General features: G+C 42.2%; 1 protein-coding gene across 13 annotated transcripts in view; it reads left to right on the plus strand.

Moving 5' to 3' along the window:
- Esr1 (estrogen receptor 1) overlaps positions 1-17,964 on the plus strand; it is a 392,546-nt gene that overhangs the window by 139,660 nt on the left and 234,922 nt on the right. The window contains exon 1 of one of the 13 annotated variants that reach the window (XM_087622725.1): positions 14,339-14,593. The exons of 11 other annotated variants lie outside the window; for them this stretch is intronic. The gene's annotated coding sequence lies outside the window, so the exon portion shown is untranslated. Of the gene's footprint in view, positions 1-14,338; positions 14,594-17,964 lie in introns of those variants that run through there. One more of the 13 variants, XM_087622763.1, reaches the window with a different exon arrangement.

Here is a 17,964-nt window from a genome sequence, read left to right on the forward strand (position 1 = left end):
AAGCTTAAGCGTCAATTCTTGCTGGGAAAGACTGTGCAGGAAGGGCTTTCAGATGTCTTTGGAAGAATGTGGAAACTCTGTGGATCTCTCCCTCCTTGGACGAGAACACCAAGAAAGATCCAGAGGGAGTTCCACGCACAGTCAGCCCATTCCGCACATAGTGAGCCCTCATCATCTGTTACAGACTCAGTGCTTGAAAACTCACTCACTCACTGAAAATGACCCAAAGCCCCCAAAGTCAACAGAGCTGATACCTCCCTCCTGTTCTGCTGACATGTGCGGTGTGACAAAAAACTTGAAGTCACCTGATAAGTATTTTCTTTTCAAAGGTCCAGCACGACATATTTTCTTCTTGCTTCGTGCTATCAATGCATCCTTTTGGGTGGTCGATGAGTGACAGTGTGTTGGCATTTTTATCCTTTTTGTTTCTGATGTTTACTGTGTGTGATGCCCCTAGGCACAGTGCTGAAGTACTATCTAGTGTTCCTCAGTGCAAAAGGCTGCCAGAGATGAGCTGTGTTTAGGTATAAGCTGTAATCTGGTTGAGTGAGTTCAATGTTAATGAGTTAATAGTTTACAGTAAATGAAGTGCTTTGAACAGAAACACACATGTAGTAAGACTTTGTATTGATTGGTTGATAAACTGTGACCAGAGTCTCCCAGGGACCCACTCAGTTTTCCTCTCCGAGAGCATGGATTTAGTGCCCATTAACCATGTATTCACAGTGACTTCATAGAATGTAGCCACCATAATCAAGGGCACGATGAAAACACGCATTTGGGAGCCAGGCAGCCAGTGTCTCTAGTCTGCCTTGACTCTTGTCTCGCTGGGATCTTTGGTAAGTCACGTAATTGTGTGCCAAGGTATATTCATGTGTACAATGCCCAACAGAATAGGAACGACATTACTTTAGATGTTGTGAGGATTAAGTGAGTTCATAGATATCTAGTGCGCAGGACATGAACTTGTAACATGCCGATGGTTTTGTACCAGCTTTTTGTTTATTTCTTTGCCCCTTCTACTCTTTCTCTCCCCAGACTCCATTTTTCTTTCTTTTTTCCAACAAGATCTTACTATGTAACTGAGGCTGTCCTTCAGTTCATGGACGTCCTGAATTCTGGAATCACCAACCCTAGCAACCTTTATTCCTTTAAAAGGAAGTTGAGAGCAGTCTACCAACGATAAAGAGAGGGGGCTCTTGTTCTGAGTCCAGAGTGCTTGCCCTTCTGATTAATTTGCCTACAAGGAACCAACTTTAATACCCTATTGTGATGAGGAGTTAAAGTTTTCCAACCAGAAGGAAGCAGGAAACTAGTATTTCTTGAAATGCTTAGTATATGCCAGGTACTACCCTGGCAAAGAACAAAACAAGTTGCAACTTCCAAATAAATGAGAGTCATTCAGTCGATAAGTACAAGGGCAAGGCATCAAATCTGGTGGAGTGAAGCAATCTTAGAGATGGAGGGGTGAGGCTGAGGCTGAGGCCACTTGTGGGAGAAGCTGTCCTGTGCAAAGGAGGGAGGGCAGTCTTCTGTGACTTGGGGCAGAGAGACACATGTAAGCGTCTACAGGGGTGGTTTTCCACTACTGGTGGCCTTGGAGCAGGGAGAACAGTTGCAGAACCATTATTAAGAGCTGACTCAGACCTGGGCCTCCAAGGTTCTAACCATTGCTCTGAGGCTAAAGCTGGATGGGCAATTAAAGAAAACCCACAACTGCTCTTCAGGGCTTTTCTGCTCGGTAGTGCCCTGTTTTGAGGTTTCCTTGGATGTCTCTGCGACTGCTCCCATCTTTCTGGTCATTTGATATGCGTGGACTTTCTAGAACAGTCTTACATATGGAGACACGGAATTGGTGGAATGGTCCCTGGTGGCCTCCAAGGTTCTGTTACATTTGAAACTCCGAACTGAACTCTTCACTGACTCCACAGTGGTCCACCCCCTGGGTGTGGATGCTCAAGGCAGGGTCAAGAGGGTACAGAGGACAAGAATGACTGCAGCAGTCCCGTTGATTTCTCCTCTTTGCAGAGTGAAATGGAAGTGGAGTTGATGTAGACACAAGGAAGAATGGGAAGACGTGAACTTTCACCATAGGAAATGAGATGAAATTAGGAAATAACATAAAGCCACAGATGTAAGCCCCCCCCCCACATTAATTATCTCGCATGATCTGAACTTTGCTCCCTGCTTAGTTAGGTTAAGGTGATGTCGGGTCTTGTATCTACTGGAAAGCCAGTAGAGTTCTTTCATTTAGACCTTACAGAGAGTTGCTACAATAGCAGGCTGTTAGTAGCAGATATAATGGCTAGAACAGCAGTTCTTAACCCAAGGGTTGGGATCCCTTTGGAGATGAATGGCCCTTTTATAGGGGTCGAATATCAGATATTATGCATATCAGATTTTTACATTTCTACTCATGGTGGTAGCAAAATTACTGTTATGAAGTCACAATGAAATAAATTCATCAGTGAGGGTTACTACAGTATGAGGGTCTCAGCACTAGGAAGGTCAAGAACCTCTGTTCTAGAGCCTGCAACTGAATTCATATTGGTGTAAGTGGCTAGCTGCGTAATGAAATGTAGTTGCACATCTGGAAAATTCCCGAATTTTGGGTCATCTTTTAAATAAAAATCACTTTATTGTAATGAACTCACAGATAAAATGATCACACAGCTAGATTATGGATGCTCCTCAAGCAGCTACTTTGCCACTCTCAAACTCTACCCATCTTGTGAACGTCTGCATGGTGGGATGGGCCGTTCTGAAGCCATGAAGCTCCAGTTAGGGTGTTACACTTTCACTATCAATGACATTTTTATGTACTTGTCTGCAACAAATGAAAAAACAAAGATTCTGACTCTGTTTTTTAGTTAAAACTAGAAAAATAATTAGCTTTAAATCCCCGTTCACAAGTCCTTTTACCTACGTCCCACCCCCCTTGGCCCCGGCATTGTTCCTTCTCAGTCTCCTTCCTCAATGCTGTGATGAGCCCACACTTACACGTCTTTACTCCACAGGAGGACTTTCATCCTTCTGTCATGAAATAGTTGAAAAATTAGCAATGCGCTTGGAATGTATGAAATTCTTGGTGTCTCTCCCCTTCTAATTTTATTTTTGCTTTAGATGATTAATTTGTCAGAAGGGAATGGACACTAAGGGCCTGTATCTTGGTACTTCAGCCCTGCACTCTGTCTGCTAAGGCTCCTTTCTGTATGGCTCAATCCTCAAGCCTGCTCCCTTCTCAGCCATGATGCCTAGAAGCACAACTTTGAAATCTTAGAGATATCTATACATGCTTCCCCTTGGGTATCTTCTCCAATGTCCATATTTCTTTTTTCACTATATAATATTTCTTAAAAAACTTTTAAATCAATTTTTGAGAAATTCAAGTAATGTATTTTGATCACACTCACCTCACACCAGCTCCTCTCAGATCACCTACCGCTCATAACCCTTCCCAACTTCACATTCTTGATTTTCTTAAATAGCTCTCCAGCCCCAATCTGTACTGCCCATATACTCATGGCTGTGGGTCCATCTGTAGGAATGAATGTGGTTGACCTACCTACCAGGAGCTTTATCCTTTAAGAAAACCGACTCTTCCCCTGCCAGGATCCATCAGCTGTTAATAGCTAGGGGTAGGGCTCGGGAGTCCCTTTCTCCTCCATGCCAGAATGTTGACTGTCTTAATCCCATGCAGGTCTATCGCTAAGCATGACTGCTGTGAGCTCATCAACACAGGAGTCAGGTCATATCCTGAAGATATGTTTTGGTCTGCTCCTCCTAGACCTCTGGCTCTTAAAATCTGTCTGGTGCCTCTTCTATGATGCTCACTGAGCCTTAGAGAGAGGGATCCATTTGTGGCTGAGCACTCCATGGACCTGTATTTTCTGTACTTTGGCCAGTGGTGTGTCTCTGTGCTAAGCACTGTCTACTGCACAAAGAAGTGTCCCTGATGAGGTCTAAGAGCACCCGATCTATGGGTGAATTAAGAGAGAAGGTTGTCACTGGGTCCATTTGGCAGAATAACAGTGGTCCAGTGCTTCCTGACCATAGGTTCTTGGCCTGTAAAGTGCCAGGCATGTTTTTCCTCTTGTGGAGTAGGCCTTAGATACAACCAGAGAGCACTTGTGCCACTGTTACACCTATGGGCATATTCTGCTATCTGGTTATTTTTGTGCCTCAGGGGGCTCACAGGTGGACATTGACTATATTTCTTGGTTATCAGGATCTAGACCTCAAATAATACGGGGTTGTTACCTGCTCTGCAGCCTAGGACTCCCTGGTTATAGTTTCTGGTGCTTAGGAAATGGGATTGATGGAATCAAACTAGCTCCCTCACCCAATTTATCAAATTCAATCTTTTTCTAAGAAGTCTGTGTTTGATAAGAAATGGCTAGCAAACTTATCCAGGGACACAGGGACTTACAGAAAATCTCTTGGGATTTTTTATCAACTGATAGTGATTGACATAAGGGTGGTACCAGTTACTTTAAACACAGACATGACAGTTCTTCTCCGATGTCTCTTGTGTCATTATCTGCTTTCTTCCTACATGGCTGATTGTCCTTTACTGCTGTTGGGGATTCTGCTCTCTCTCTCTCTCTCTCTCTCTCTCTCTCTCCACCTCAGATTTTATTGAATAATCTTTTAGCTTGATGCCAGAACACCTAATTCCAGGCTTGCTTATCTGATCTGCTCCTCTCATATCCTAATGGCCTCCGGGGCATTCTCAGTGGGTATAGACTGCATTCAAACTCTTGTCCCTACATTCTGGTCAGTTTCCTGCGGTCACTCCAAGAAGCTCTTGTCCACAGCCATGCACACTGTGCCTCTTTGTTAGGACCACACCACTGGGAAGTCAAGGCTCAGTCAAATGCTGCCTCTGTCTAGCATGTTTTATAGTGTCTGTTGTATACATTTTGGCCTTTTGGTTATGGTCACCATGGAATTTCTTTTGGGTGTAAAGAGCTTGGTCACTTCTATCTGTTCAATAGTTTGTATTATAGATAGAAATAATTTCATAGATTTTTGTTAATTAACTCACCAATTTATTAATCCAGTGAGTTCCACTGGATTTTGATTAAGTCCTGAATCCTATAGCAGATACGGAGACCTGACACATTGTTCTCAAGGAGTTTATAGTCGGTGAGACAAATAAGAAGTCTATGAAGTAATGACAGCGGACCAAGACTTGTGTTCGGGAAGAAACCACTAGAGGCGCTATGGAGAACATTCGACAAAGTAGTCAGTCCTAGTTGACTGAGACAGAGGTCACCGAGGGTTTCAAAACCTGGGGTTTTGAAGATGCAGTCACATGCAGAAGCTGGGCAAGGTCTCCAGCCGATGCTGAGCTTGGCTTGCTCAGACGCTGTCTGCTTGCAGCTCCATAATATGGAAATGTAACTATTCAAAGAGCCAAATTGTTGCCGTAAAAAAAAGTAAGGTAAATTATTAAGAATCAAAGAGATAAATAGAAATACCAACAGCTTGTGTGCTTGGAGGGCTTTGAGGACAGTGTACTGGTCACCTTGTTAACTTTACAAAGATGATCTTGTTCAGTTTTTTATGCCAGCCCTAATAGCCATTGTAGTCATTTATGGAGAAAGAAACTAAACTTCAGAGAGGGAAGGTTGAAGGTCACAGCGCCAGAGATATCAGACCAGGGATTCAAACTTTAGAAAATGAAGCTGAAACCTTAAACAAAGCAGAATGCTTTGTGGAAAAAGTGACGGGACGCCTCCTGCCACTGATCAAATCACTGCCAGTTGGTCTGTTGGATTGCAATTCTTTATCTTCCAGTTGTGACAAAGCTTTAATCTTTGACTATGTCCTGGGGCTGCTGCTTTCTGTTTTATGGGAAATGGCTGTTTTTATGGTGTTTACTAAACGTGTGTTTAAACAATTTCCCATTAAGTAGGGGGCATGTTTTCTCTTCTACTATCAGAAAGAGCTATTAAATGTTATCCCATCAACGGTTACTGATAGGGACCTTACTCATTTCTTTGCATGTGAACCCAATCTTAGAATTTAAAATTGGATCAGAATTACAGTGTTCATTTGGTCCAACCCTCTGTCCATGTTATAGGTTTATGGGATCATAAAAGTACAACGATTTTAATCTAGACAGGAGGCTAGACAGGCTGTACTTCTTTTTTCTTTGCTTTTGCAGAGCTGAGACTACAGATTCTCGGCATTTTAATCTAAAGAGAGACCTTAGACATGATTTCTCTCCATGCTTTCTAAAGTCCGGAGAGGTGAAATGCCTTTCTCTGGGTTCTTTAGCTGGGAGAACAGAGTCAGGGCTCGGTCGAATGACTCCTGTCCACCCCATCATGCTTTTCACCCAGGGGACACCATGCCCAGCTAATTGTTGTTGTTCAGGCATTTCCAGCGGATGCTCGACAGCAACAAAGTGGAATGGGGGAATACTTGATTCTTGTTGCTAAGAAATTAACATGATGGCTAAGGCGAGAACTCTGGCTGCACCTGCCCAGACTGCCCATCTGTTTAATTGATATACAGTCCATGTGGAAAATGCTAACCTCTGTTTGGAGGCGGAGACCCGTATTTAATTTTAGATTGTCTTCTCTCTGTCCTAATTACTGTATCTTGCTTACTTTTGATTGAATATTCTCTTTCTTGTTTTTCTTATTTTATGGGTTTCCAAAGCTTAATGTTAGGGATTACCTTGCCAGATTTCTCTTGAGCTTCATACTGATTCTCTTCAGATTTCAAAAGCAGTTGGATGTGATTTTAGCTCTGTTCTTACCAATGAAAAAACGTAACCTGCGTCAGTTCGTTTCAGTAATGGCGAGACTGAAGAAAGCCACGTTATTTCTGTTGAAAAATCACGCACAGCCACGTTATTTCTGTTGAAAAATCATGTCTTCTCAGAGACTAACTGTCAAGCCTAGCACCGATTTTGTACTGTTTACTATTAAAATTTTCTCCCTCTGTGGTTGAATATTGTCCCAGAAAATGAAATGTAAGTTTAATAAGAGCAACAATAGCTGGAGACACATGTTAGGTGTATAATTAATGTTCCCGATAAATGTTTAACACATTTATTATGGCTGGTGGTTTATAACTGAACAACAAAGCAATAGCTTGTTCTGTAGGAATTTATATTTACCAAGATAGGCTCTAGAATCAAGGAAGCGAACAATGTTTTTCCTCCCACTTTAACATTTTTAACCAGTTAAGGAATTATTAGAACTGTCAATTAAAGTATTTTATTTGAAAGGGCTTCAACAATCATTTTACATTTCATAACACTCTAAAGATAGCAAGGAGGAATTAAATATGCTCTGATTACCATTTTATGTCCTCTCTGTGTAAAAGCAAGATTGCTCGAAGGAGGAGGACATTATATGGACTTTTAAAGGTTGGGTTTCATGGTTCCTTTTTCTTTTGTGAACAATTGTAGTCAACAAGCATTTTCTCCTGTTTTGAAAAACTACTGTCACTCTCTTTCCAGTAATGTGACTTCTGCTAGGGAAGCAATCCTGCTCCTGGGCTATTTTGAGAGGTGCTTGCCCAACACCCTGCAGTCTAAGGATCCCTTGAACACATGAGATACTATATATAAGAATATCATGTCAGTGACAAGTTATTACTCACTTCTTCGTGGAAGATGATTATTTTAATCTTGTAATCAAAGCCTTCCCCTCTCTTTCCTGTCCCCCTTCTTCCTGAAAAGGTCTCACTCATAAAGCTCAGAGTAGCTTTGAACTTGCTATATAGTCAGCCATGACCTTGAATTCTTGGTTCTGCATGGATTACATGACTCTCACTACATTTATTTTATGCAGTGCTGAGGAGCAAACCTCTTGTATGCTAGGCCAGCCCTCTAGCAGTTGAGCTACATCTCTGGCTGTTAGGCTAAGGCTTTCAAATGGGTTCTATCAAAGGATGATAGAAGCAGATAGACAGAAAGTGAGAAAGGAAAATGAAACTTGAGTGACCTGTGGAATTTCACTAGTGAAAAAAAATTTTTTTGGTCACTGTGGTGGTAGTGGTTTTAATGAAAAATGTCGCCCAAAGACTCAGGTATCAAACACCTCAATTCTAGTTGGTAGCAATTTTCAGGTAGGTGGTTCATCAGTCTTGTTAGTGAAAGTACGTCACTGGCAGATGGCAGGTTTTGTGGGTTCATAGCCATTCTCTGCCTCTGCACTGTGTTGTGGTTGAAGATGAGGTCTCTTGGCTTGGAACTCCTGCAGCCATTCCTAATGCTTGTAATGATGTCTCCTTGTCACAACAGGCTCTTAAACCTCTGAAACTGTAGATGAAAATAAACTCTTCCACGCATTGCTTTTGTGTGTGTGTGTGTGTGTGTGTGTGTGTGTTAACAACAGTAATTAATATAGTAACTTAACCTAGGTAGACCATAGGGTACAGCACTCTGCCTCCCAGATAAGTACAGTGAACAGGCAAACATTAATTTAATATCACAAACCACTGGTCCAGGTGTATGCTCATCACTCAAATGGGATTTGGTTAGAGAAAATAATGAGTAAGCGTGTGATCATTAACGTTTTCTACTGTTGAGAGCTCAAGTATGTAATTGCAGTGGGACCCACCCATCTTTATTGCTTTCCTTAAAAGCGTCATATTCTGGGCTTCTAGATCAAATGCAAGTTATAATTTCAGATAAGTAACAAGGAACTTGCAAACTGTGCCTCACGTGCAGTTTATGGAAAATTATTTGTTTTTTTTTTTAATCTGAAATTCAGATCTGACCATTGCCTTGTACTTTGTTTATTGTCATATAGAGGTAATCTGACAATCTTTCTTGAATGAGTTATTTGTTGTGTTTGGGTTTTGAAACCTGGTGTGTGTGTGTGTGTGTGTGTGTGTGTGTGTGAGACGTGTGTTGTGTGTTGTGTGTTGTGTGCGTGTTTTGTGTTAGACAGCATTTCCTAGTCCCCTTCTACCTGAGTCATGGGGGACATTTTTCAAGGCATATTGATAGAGATTTTCCCACTCATTTTTGCCGTTATTGACCATGAGAGTGAACTTAGACACACATCAAGCCTTGGCTTTGTCGCTCTTCAGACAATGATAAATCTTGATGAGTGTATATTTTGATAGTTATAAAGGTAAGTGAAGTATAAGGAAAATATTACAATATTTGGTGAAGGAAATCAAAGGACAGGGTCTTCTAAAGGGACCTTGCTTGTAACTGTGAATGTCACTGAGAACTATAGAAACATTTCTTTTAGTCATCACAGGGTGGTTCTCTTATTTTTTTGCCCAATTATTAGATTTCATAAAATAGCATCTCAGAAAGCAAATCTCTGAAATTTTTTCCCCACATGATAAAATTTTATGGGGAAGGAGCACATATTCCTCTCCAGGAGGCACCGAAGAGCCTGGCACTGCCAGTCTCCCCGTCTGTCCAGTTTGCAACACTCTGAGTTAGTTGGCCTATGGATGAAGAACTTGAGCATGGCTGTGGCTTGAGAGGGAACGTGCTGTTGGAAGAGCTGCATGTGTGCAAACAAACATGGAAGTGTGGGAGAGCCCCCCATGCACAGTGGGGTTGGTAGACATATCATAGTCACAGTCAAAAGGTTCAATAGCTGAGGTACAGACTGAGTAGCTATCCTTGCGTGGCTTCCTTTGGTTAGTTCTCTGAAATCTTTTTGATAAAAACACAGAGAAAAAGGAACTCTGAGGTAGCTCCTTTGACTCTACTCTGATGCAAGGATGTTAAAGGGTTCCCAGAAACACATTACAAGATGTTTCTGGGAAATAAAGTTGGCACAAGGCTGGAGGTGTGCCACTGTGGTTTCCAGGTGCTCAGAAAACATGTGGCCTCAGCTCAGAGCTGCCCAGCCTAGTGGCTCACAGGTGAATAATTGGCCCCGAGTGTGAGCTGCATTTGAAGAAAACACTGGAATTAGGGAATATAGTGAAATCCAAAGAAAATACGGGGAGGGAGAAGATGAAATCTAAGATCTCTCATTGGGGTTGTCTCTTGGCTCTGTAACATTTTAGAGCCTGAAGAACTAACTTATCGAACAATCAGAGAATTTCTGACCTGATAAAAGGTTTGCAATGATTGTCATGTATAAGAGAAAGAAGGATACAAGCTGTAAATGTTGATTGTCCTCTGAGCAAGACTGGATAGAATAGAAGAAGTGGAAGGTAGGAACTATGCTCTTACACTAGGAGACTGTATGTTGCTTCTGATATCAATGCGTGGACGAGGTTGTCTGGAAAGATCGTGTTTGTTTTAGACACAGAGACTGGTTAGGCTGTGACAATTTGTGCTGGGGGTAAGGTGGGGTTTGTTAGCAACATGGATTCTCCCAAAGTGGTAGGCTAGCTTTGTCTGCTGCTGTCCTCAGGCTCAAAAAATTCCCTGTTTTATTAAGTTAGCTGACTCCCTATGCATTCCACAGGGTCCTTCCTCTTACCTGTTGGAGAGCAATTGAAGTCCCTGTCAGCAAGCTGATTTTCAGTGACCAGCAGAGCCTGTTTGACATGTCCCCATTACACCCACTTCATATTGCCAAGTCTCCAGCTAGCTTCAATGGGTAGCTTACTCAGAGTATTCACTCACACAGTGCATTCAGCATTTATCGATTGACTAGGTATTTTATGCTAGGCACTGTTTTAGGCCCTGCAAAAAGAAACGCTAAAGAAAACCAAAAGGATGACCTGAAGAATCAAAGACAAAGAAGGGAAGGTTTTTGTAGGTTTGAAATAGTCTTAGTTTCCTGGACTCTATCAACAATGACTGAGGTGGAGATTTGAGGAAAAGAAGACCCGAGGTAGCAAACCCACAATAAGTGTAACTCAGGGATCACAGCCCTGTCTTAGTCATCAAGACTGGCTGGGAAGAGGCCTGATAAACATACATAGTTGTGGAGAAAGCATATGGATCAGGTATGGCCCAGAATGAACAAGATATTCCTCCACCATCTACATATCTCACTGTATCGAGGCCAAATCTTCACATAACCACAGACCAGGTACTCTGACACCTAGACATAGGCACAAAGGCATCTCTTAGATGTGGAAGTCAAGACTAAACATTCAAAGTTACACTTCCTTGATTTTTCCTACCATCTCTACCAAAATCAAGTCCAAAAGGGGGAAAAAGTAATGTTTCATTGTTGGCACAATAACAAAAACAGGCCTGCTTAGTTCTCAGAAGACGTAGTGAGGCACTCCAGTGTAACCAGGAACTGTTTACAGATAGATGGTGTCACCTGGAGACACAGGCACACATGGCATAGTGACATAGATGTCATAGTGAGTGAAGGTTGGGCTGATGTGTGGACTTGTGATTATTTTCTCTACAGCTTAGGAAAAACGATGTGTTTTTAAAGAACATCCCAACCTTTCTCCAAGTTCATGTCCCCAGTGTCCTGTTGCCTTCTGGTTGCATGCTTTACAGTCCTGCGGCAATTAACTGCTGTTTCTCATACTGCATCCTGGGCTCTTGGTGCTTTCTGCCAGGAACATCCTTTCCCAGGGCTTGTAAGCCCAGAGCGTACGTCAGCCATTCAGGCTCAGTGGCTGCAGCTTCACCTCATGCTCAGCCTCACTGCACGGCAATACACAGAGCTTCAAATTCACTATGGGATCCTATACGGGAGGCAGCCAGTCAGACTGTGGAATGTATTTCACTGGGCTTCCATTCTGTTATAGCACAGGCTCTGTTATAGTCCTTTAAATAATACGAGGTATCTTGAGAGGTTAGATAGTAAATGTGACCTGACAAGGCCTTCTCGAAATCCCTATCTAAAAACAGCTTTGGTAGGTCATGCCTATTTAGCAGGACTTTCTGAACCCCTCTCTCTGAGTCTTTAGAAGAAGTTACTAACCACATGACCCAGAGCCCCCTCTTTCCTTCTTCGTGTCATCCTTACTTCTAGGTTTAGTTTCCTTTTCTTGCCCTCTATTGCTAAAGTGAGTGGTGTCAGGGTCAGTCTTGTTAACAGTTGCTAACAGAATGGTTCTTCCTGACAGTTACCTGTGTTGGCCTGGGTGGTGGTGTCAACACAGTTGGAGGAGTCATGAGAAGACTTAACTGGGACATTTTTCTTCTCCCCCAAACCTCTCTTATGCACTTTGTCACTCTTAGGAAAGAATTCTGAGAAATGGGCTGAACCCTCAAGGGGCTGGTTGAATAAATTCTAGCAGCTGTTGCTGCTGCTCAGAGCCATGAGAGAGCTCAGTCACACACATGTGGTGCCAGAGGTATTTAGGAGACACAGTTGTAACTTCTCATTTTAAAGATCAAGCCAGACTTTGGGAGGTTTGCTTATGTCGGGCAGCTGTCATTGGATAGGCTTCTGTCTAGACTTTACAGCTCTGAGTCGGTCTAGAACTTGGTCATCTCAGCCCATCGCCCTCTTCTCCCCATTCTGAAACTGGCCACACTTGCAGCCACGGAGTCTCTTATGACATCAGGTTCCCAAATGATTTTTTTAAGCAAAAAATTCCTATTTTGCTTTTCTGGACATGCAGGTGTGAACTTTTATATGTGATGACATATTGATTCTCTCTCCTCAATAGGATTATAAATAAAATGATTTACAGGTCACCCTCAAAAGCAGGCTGAAGGCTGGTGACTCAGAGATGCTGTGCTGGGTTGTTGGTGTGTGTCTAAGTACAGATACTCGAGGACTCTGCCTGTGTTTGCATTTCCTCAGGAACCCAGGCTTTTGGAATCCCATGATCGGCTTCCCAAGGCCGCTCTCAGTCTCCTTCATATCCTCTGCCTTTCCTGCCCCCTCTTTGTTTCCCTTCACTTTCTATATCTGTCCATTCACAGCTTTTCCCTCAGTGCCATCAATAGGTGAGTGGATTTCTTAATAATTCAATAATTCAGAACGTACGCAGATTTATTCTTCTAACATATATCACATTACCTGTGGAAATTAGACTGGAAGTCAGACTTTTGTACTCTTTGAAAGGGAAGGTGGGGAGTCAAACTGCAGCTCCCTCTCTCTATTACTTTACTTTCTTTGTGTCCTCTGCAAGACCTGATTCTTGCCTCTTCGGGCTTCTGGACCTTGCCATTCATTAGCGCTTATAACAGATTGGTGTGAGTGAGAAAGGGCAGGTGATGAAACTCAAATTGGGTCATTTGGTTACACATTAGTAAGTGACAAAAGATAAAATGATATTGAGCAAATGGGATTTTTCAGGGAACTTGAGAGCAGGCGACTCTTGTTTCCCATTAGTGTGGAGAAATCAACACTTGCTTGTATTTTGGGGTGAAGACATTTTTCTTAAGTGAGTGGAAAAACCTCTTGACATTTCGTAAAGAGCTTTTGGATGGAGAATGCTGATTTGCTTTGTGCATAAAGACTTTTAGAACTCTTACCTGTGAGCATTAATGACACACCATTTTCTATGTGCTTGTGAGCTAAGAGAGCTAGTTCCCAAACTGGGTGTAGTGGGGCATATGTGCTATTCAAACACTAGAAGGCTGAGGCAGGAGATTGCCATGAATTTAAGATCAGCCTTGGCTACATAGCAAGTACCAGGCCATCCAGGGTTACCCGGGAAAGCCATGTCTCAAAAACGCACAGTAATCCTAACTCCCGTTTTAGGGAACACTGACACATGTGTTAAGGCACCTCAGGTCCCTAACTCCATTTTCATGGAACTCAATAGAGTTCTCAACCTTTGCTCTGGAAATTAAATCAACATTTTCCTCTCAGAACGTATTATTGGCCTTGTAACAAATAATTACAGGCAATTACTGATGGGATTTATGAGTCTATGGATGAGCTCCGAGGCAATGACCTTGTTTCCAGATGTGAAATCTTTGCCTTTGGTTTGCGGTGCCTTTGGGTGGAGCTCCCAAAAATAGTGGTTTGTGGAGCATCCTGGGCCTCTGGGTGCAGATTGTCTTGGTCCTTAACTCCAGAGTTCACTGACTGAAGGACTGGGCTTGTAGTCCCATCTCTGTGACTGAGTTACCTTGCTTCAGAAGCAGCTGAATTGTTAGAATAGCTGAATTGTGAGAATTGTCATCCTCATGAACTTCTGAGGAATGTAAACAACCAAGATCATATGAAAAATCTGTACCTGCAAAGAGAATAATCTCCTGGGCTCTACTCACCCAAGAGATTAAGAAGTCCTGAAAGAGTTGGATCTGTTTCTCATGGTAGAAGTTTCACTCTTGCACATCGTGGAGGACGGGTGTGTGAGATAGTGCAGTGGATGGGGAATCAGGAAGGCAGGAGAGGAGAATCACTGTGAACTGCACTCATTCAGGTTGCAAATCTTTATTAGTCATCCAACCGCGTGTCATGCACTAAAGACAATCAGTGGCTTTGTGGCAAATAAAGTAACCATGGTATCTGTCACAATGAAGGTAGTGGCTATGCCATCAAACATGATAAACCCACCAAGGATGGGCTCATTGAACTCATGACCTGTTTACACATTTGATGTTCAACACTTGTTTCTTTGTGTAAGTCTCTTCCCAAAGTACTGGGAGACATGAAGTTCGCATTTCAAGAGGGGGAACAGATGATAAAATAAGCACGCTTAGATCAGATTGGATGTGAGGATGCTGAAAACTCTGTCAAGGACACAAAGCAGTAAAGATATAGAGGTAAGAGGGAGTCTCATGTGGAGGGGCCCGGAAACTGACTGTAGGAAGGGGGTGGGTGCTGAACCACAGAGCAGGGAATGGCTTGTAAAACGTGGGCATGTAAAATCAGAATTGATGGTCTAGCCACATCAATGTGGTAGCATCTGAAGCTGGGGGCTAGTGGGGGTTTGGGGGTGAGGGTAATGTTGTCAAAGGCAGGCAGGGGACAGATTGTACCAGCACTTACACATCTTGAAAAGACCTTTTCTTATGGTCTGGTGGAAACCCAATGAATGTCTGAATAAGGAAAGGTAAAGTCTTCTGATATAGACGATGCCTCAAGGTCTGTGAAAAAGGGGCCGGTGGATCTTAAACTCTTTGGAGGGAAAGAAACTTGAGCCCAGAAAGGATGGTACCTCAGAATTACCCAAGAGTGAGGTGGTCCAGGTAGAGGGAGCAATAGGTTCAGATCCTTAGCGGATCATAGGACCACATGGAAGGCAGGAGGAGAAGCTGGCTCTGTGAAGAAGCCTCAGGTTTCTGCTTTGTAGGTAGAATGCTTGAGGTCGAGGCATAATGAAGAGTAGACAAGAGAAACAATTATCCCATGGGCCTGAGACCTAGAAGAAGGTGTGTGAGGGTTATGGGTATGACCACACACATCTTAGTTCCTATGAAGATCACATGTTGATGGAGAATGGCAAAGCCTTAAAGGAAGAACCCTGGGAATTGTCATTTAGAAGACTGACCAGGGAAGAACAAATCACACAGTGTGTAAAGGTGGGGTGGCTGAGGGGGGAGGAGCTCACAAAGAAGGTATGAAGAGCTCTGGTGAGGGCAGCCAGTAATGTAAGAATTCAGTTGAGGAGACAGTGTGATCTGGAATGTTTAGGTCTGGTCTTGTGGATGATGTGAAACTAAAGCTTGGTTTTCTGGGGGCGATGAGATGAATACACCTCTGAACTATGTCAGAGGTGGATGTGATCAAATCTTGCTTAAGAGCAACAGAGAACAGTGCTGGCTAGAGCAGAAAAATCAGTGACTTGGGATGAATTCTGCAAATGGTTTTAATGATGTTTTTGCCTTTCCTTGGTTTCTAACTGTCGTAAGAACAGTTGTATATGCATGTTGCAGATTCTTTTAGAAGTTTAATCATTCTAAAGCTGGTTCCTGACTTTCTGAAAAGTAGCAACCCATACCTATATGGTATAAGAAATGATTGTGACAATTCAGTGTGAAGTAGCTGGCAGGGAGAATCTGGGAGATTAATTACAATTCAAACTCTATTACCGATTGTTCAGACATGATCAAAAACAAGGAATAGAGAGCCAAGGTCAGAGTATTGTGAAGAAAGAGTTCACTAAATATGACAGGAGGTTAAATACGGGGGGTGGGGAGTGTATCTAGTAAGCATTTATTCCTAACCTACTGGGTGTCACTTGAAATACATGAAATAAGGCATGATTTTTGTCATATTGGAGTTTACCGTTTATGAGAGGAATGTATATTTACATTTATTACTATATTACTGTATATTACAGTTGTCATTTACCCATAGGACTAGAAACTGTGATGAATGCCATGTTGAGAAGGAGGAGGGAATTTTAGTATACATAGCATAGGGTTTGATAAGAAAATGCAAAGTTATTTTAATAACATTCAATTAAATTGTTTTCTAAGGAGCAGTCACTTGTTGGTTCTTTTGTAAAAAAATCTCTTCTATAATCCTAAGACTTTCTGCATTAAAAAAATAATAAAAAGTCGGGGTTGGGGATTTAGCTCAGTGGTAGAGCGCTTGCCTAGCAAGTGCAAGGCCCTGGGTTCAGTCCCCAGCTCCGAAAAAAAGAAAAAAGAAAAAAGAAAAAAATAATAAAAAGTCTAGGCTAGCAGTGTAATAATGACTTTGAATAGCTGGTACTATTATTTATGGTTGGGAAAAACAGCAGTGTTGGATTACCCTGAACTTCAAATTTTTCTTTGGACTAATGGAAATCTTTTCAATTAATATTTTTTATTATGCAATACTTTTCTTGATTCAAGGGAGTCTTCTCTCTGGATTTTGTATAAATGCTTTGAGATTTTGTTTTTAGTATGTTGACTATATCATATTGTCAATGGGATGAGCTCTTGAAAATACTTAAGAATTCAATTGATGTAATATAAGTGCAACCAAACCGAGGCAGGTAGGTTTCCACTTTCTGTAGGTGAACCATGTTGCTTCTCCTCCTCTTCCTCCTCCTCTTTCTTTTTCCTCTCCTTTGATCTCTCTCTTCTGTCCACCTTTCACTACCACTATTATTTTCTCTCTGTGCATTCTATAATTGCAATTCTTTAAAAATTTCTGGATTATTCAGTGAGAAAGGCTATTATAAGAAAAAAGGTTTTAAGGCAATTTTGCTAAACAATTGATTTATCTTTTAATTACGACAAAGGGCCAAAGACCTGGTTAGAGTTTGTGAGGCTTCCATCTAGAAAGTCAGAACCTAAAGATGGTAAGAACAATTGATTTTGGTTCTATGAAAATAAAGGAAACCAAGGTGAGCAGGAACTCTGAAGTTGAAGGAGTTAAAGAAAGATTGGTGAGGACATAGCTCACATATTTCCTACCAAGGAGGTATGAGGCTGACAATGCCAGATCTGTGTGACAGGTGCATGGACCCAAGGCTAGAGAGTGATCAGCAGAAAGGGATGGGACTAGGACCTGTCACAGGCTTATCTGTTGAGTTGGATCTAGCCAGAGGTACTCAGATAATCTTATGTTCATGTCAACTTCTTATAGTCCAATTCTGACCCAAGATGTGTACTTCTTCCAGCAATCTACAACTATGATCTGGTCTGAGCCTAGATATGGACTCTCCTTGCCGTTGTGATCAGACCTGAGCTTGTGTGTGAACTTAACCCAGTGACCTTAGTGTTTCTATTGCTATAAGAAAGCACGACAACCATAAACAACCTGGGGAAGAAAAAGTTTATTTCAGCTTTTAGTTCCACATCATGGTCTATCACTGATGACAGAAGTCAGGACAGGAACTCAAACAGGAAAGGAACCTGGAGGCAGGAGCTGATGCAGAGGCCATGGAGGGGTGCTGCTTATTGATTTGCACCTCATGACTTGCATAGATTGATTTCTTATAGAACCCCATCTTATAGGACTACCATCTTGGGGTGACACCACTCACAAAGGGCTGGACCTTCTCACATAAATCACCAATAAAGAAAATGGAACACAGTCTTGTCCACAGGCCAGTCTGGTGGGGACATTTCTACAATTGAGATTCACTCTTCCACAATGACTCTGTTGACTTGTGTCTAGTTGACATAAAACTAGCCAGTACCTCTACTGGTGTGATCAAGTCTGGTATAGACATCTTCCAATGACCCATTAATATGAA

Source organism: Rattus norvegicus, chromosome 1 (genome assembly GCF_021556685.1).
Source record: "Rattus norvegicus strain SHRSP/BbbUtx chromosome 1, alternate assembly SHRSP_T2T, whole genome shotgun sequence".
Taxonomy (NCBI): Eukaryota; Metazoa; Chordata; class Mammalia; order Rodentia; family Muridae; genus Rattus; species Rattus norvegicus.